Genomic DNA, 3,754 nt, shown 5'->3' with positions numbered 1-3,754 from the left:
GACAGGAAGATTCCATAGGGCCTGCTAGCCACCATCCTAGCTCCAGGTTCAATGACAGACCATGTCTCAAAATACAAGATGGAGAGTGACAGAGCAGGACACCTAACATCCTCCTCTAACTCTTATCACATAGAACACACACACACACACACACACACACACACACACACACACACACACACACACACAGCCAAACTGAGCTAGATGGACATCAAACGTTTACCCTAAGTGTAGAAGCCTCCCATTGTGATGGAGCCCTGAAGTAGCATCACTTGGGATATGATAAGGACAATGGCAACAGAACCTGGACAGGCCAACTGTGTCTTGTTCCCTCCCTTAGACGATGACTGTATAGTAGTTCTTTGTGCTTCCTTGTGTCCCACTTCAGGGAAAAAGTGAGGGCTATGCACTCTGGGGCACAGACTCAGAAGGGAAGTACAGGGAAGGAGTTTGGAAAGTTACACGAAGACTGCCATTTCGAAATAGAACCAGGGCTTGAGGGGTTGTTCTTAGGCTTGACTGGATGTGACACAGAAACACCCCTGGTGTCCAGGTCTGTGGTGTGCTAGGAACCATTTCTAGAGATGGCACAGAGCCTGTCCTATGATCCTGTTTTCCATTGTTGATTTTTTTTTAAACATCGTTTCACTCTGTATCTCTAGCTGCTCATGAGCTCACTGTATAGCCGGCCCCAAACTCACTTATGTCCTGCTTCAGCCTTCCAAATACTGGGATTAAAAGTGCATTTCATCCCTGCCCCTAGGGGTGTCGCAGGTGTGGCTTCTGTGTCACATGTGCATCAGAAGGTGGCAGAGAGAAAAGAGGCTGTGTCTCCACACAGTGTTCTGACCTGTGAGCGTGTAAATGATTAGTAAGCTAACAGTCCCTAGAAAGATCTAGCCTGAGACAAACACCAGCCAGTATAGGGAGCTAGGCTGAGATGATTCCCAGTCTTGGTCCATGGCCCTATAGCAGCAGGGAACTGCTACCACCTAAAGCCAATTGGTCCTTCCTGGTCTGGGCTGCTGCCTGTCTGAAGGCTGTGCAGAAGAACCGCCCCTGGGCATTGTGGGAGAGCTGTCCTTGGGAGCATGAGAACAGGAGTGCTGACCCCCTCTCTGTTGCTCCAGCTGCACATGAATGGCCTCAAGGATATAAGCATAGGAGAGTTGGCCCTACGACTTGTCTTCCGTGCAGTAGTATGGTCAAGAAAGAGATACTCCCCTCCTTCTCCATCCCTCATTACCTACAGTACCTGGCCCGAGGGTTATGAGAGCAGGGGAGCTGTCCCTGCCTCTCACCAGCTGCAGCACTTGGAAGAGCAGGCCCTGTACCTTGCCTGGGTAGCATAAAAGCTGACCTTAGTGGTGAGGATGAGCATGAGCTGGCCCCAAGGGTGTGAGCCTGGGAGAGCCGGCCCCATCAGGCCCCATCACTTGTATACCGTGTGTTGACATGGGAGAGGGAGTTATGCTACCCCCCTCTCTCCCTTTGCCACCTATGGCAGGCAAGAGAGATGTTTCAGGTTATCAGAATAAGTAAAAGAGCTGGTTCTGCCTCTCATCTGTTGCAGCATTTGGGAGAACAAGCCATGCAGCTTACCTGGGCAGCACAGTAGAGCTGACCCTGGATGTGGGGCTTGTGAGTGAGCTGGCCCCATGGGCATACGTTTGGGAGAGACTGGCTCTGCCTCTTGTCTGCTTTGTAGAGGAGGAAGAGATTTCTTTCCCCACCCTTTGACCCTCACCACTAGTTCTGGATAGGTAAGTTGATCCCCAACACATTGTGAGAGCAGAAGAGCTATCCCTGCCCTTCGCCTCAGGAAAACAGGACCTGCACCTTGCCTCGGCAGCGGGGTAGAAAGGCCATAGTTATGGGGTTTGCTGGTGAGTCATCCCTGAGGGTGAGAAGGCAGGAAAGCCAGTGAGTGGGATTACCAGCTTGGATACCTCTCAGGTCCAGATCGAAGGCTTTGAATTGGCCTACTCCAACATCTACAGCATCTGTGAACAGCAAGAGTGCATAAAGGAAGCAGTTCTACAAATCCAAAACTGCACGACCTCCATGACATAGAGCAAAACAGGATAGCCTAGAGGAGTCCCAGTGGAGTTCCAGTTTTGATAAAGTAGCAGAGGCCAGAGGCCTTGTGCCAGACCAACGATTCATTTCATCGAACATTTGCAAGCAAAGAGGTGTGGACAAAGGTATATTGCGGGACACCCTACAGCTTCCACAGTGAGATTTTCTTCCCCTCTGTTGGTGGGGAGGTTGCAAGAGCAGAGGCAGGTATTGGGTGAAAGGGAGATGAGTGGATTGAGGTGCATGATATGAAATTCACAAAGAACAAAAAAAAAAGCTTTTTTTTTAAAGTGCACATCATCATAGCCACCTCTACCAATTATGTCAGTCTGTCTGTCTGTTTTAAAGGCACAGTCTGTAGTAGCTCAGAATGGCCTTAAATTTGCTATGTAGCTGAGGATGACCCTGAACTCCTCCTGGTTTTCCTGTCTCCGAATCTTGAATACTGAGATTATAGCTGTAAACTACCACAACTGGTTTATGTGGTACTAGCTGGGGGTTAAACCCAAAGAGGGCTATGTGCTTGCCTGGCAAGCACTCTACCAACTGAGCCACATCCTCAGCCCTTTGCCCAATTGTTTTTCAAGTATTTAATTCTCCGTTACATAGTGCTTTTTGCTTAAAGTAAGTAGTGTGTTATTACGGAAGCCGAGAGGCCAAATCTTTAAAGTTCAGATTCCATTTTAGAGAACCTGACCCAAGTTTGAACTCAGGTAGACTAACAGTCCAGTACCTACCATTAGTTTCCAGGTTACCCCCCAACAAAACCTGAACCTAGTTCCAGTCTCCAGGCTAACCCCCAACCAGACCTGGGTCTCCCTGTTATAGCCCCAAGACCAGCATCTCTAGGTTATTACCCCAACAGACCTGCACCCCAGTTTGCAAGCCCACCCCTGCTGAACCCAGTTGCTGAGCCCACCCCAATGCAAAGTGAAGCAAAAATTAAGCTCATGATATGACTCTCAGCACCAGCCAATTGCATTAAAGGCCATGGCAGCTCTCCAATTAGATGCTTAAACACCCCTCCCCCTCCTGCATTGGATCATCTCCTGTCTATTTTGGGGGGATCCCTAACATGTCCCTGGTGCTACAAAGCCATATGGACTCTACTGGACCAGAGAACAGTGGTTGTCAGGACTTTATTAACTAAGATTACGTTCAATTTTCCAACTACAAGAAAGAGTAATAGCTAAACCTGCTTCTATAGCTAACCCCAGCTACTCAGGAGCCTGAGGCAGAAGTATTGCAAGTCCCAAAATCAGTCTAGGAAACTTAGCAATGCCGTATCCAATAATAATAATAATAATAATAATAATAATAATAATAATAATAATAATAAAAATAGTAATTGGCTTCAGATGTAACTCAGTGGTAGAGCATATGAGTGCCACGTTGGATCTCCAGCACTTCAAACTAAGAGTGTGAACTCACAGGATACTGAAGACACTTTTCCTTGCCCCGGCATTCTATTGTGACTTACACAGAGATTCTAAAGATGTCGTGAGCACTCTGCTTACCCTAGCACCTGAAACAGAAACGTCAGTCTATTTGAGGCTTGCTGCCAGCGTTAACCCTACACCCCTGGCAGACATAACTAATCAATCATACACTCCTTTGTCTGGAGACCGGGTATTGGCTCTATCTATCTTTGTCTAGCACCTCGAGTAGCCACTTT

General features: G+C 47.9%; 1 non-coding gene across 1 annotated transcript; it reads left to right on the top strand.

Moving 5' to 3' along the window:
- The first annotated feature begins 752 nt into the window (after nt 1-752).
- Nucleotides 753-884, top strand: LOC120103299 (small nucleolar RNA SNORA17). Its single transcript, XR_015621585.1, has one exon. It is a non-coding gene; the product is annotated as a small nucleolar RNA SNORA17 (small nucleolar RNA).
- Nucleotides 885-3,754: the final 2,870 nt, after the last annotated feature.

This window comes from Rattus norvegicus, chromosome 5 (genome assembly GCF_021556685.1).
Source record: "Rattus norvegicus strain SHRSP/BbbUtx chromosome 5, alternate assembly SHRSP_T2T, whole genome shotgun sequence".
NCBI lineage: Eukaryota > Metazoa > Chordata > Mammalia > Rodentia > Muridae > Rattus > Rattus norvegicus.
Note: the sequence above shows the minus strand (reverse complement) of the source record. Positions and strands in the feature narration are given on the sequence as shown.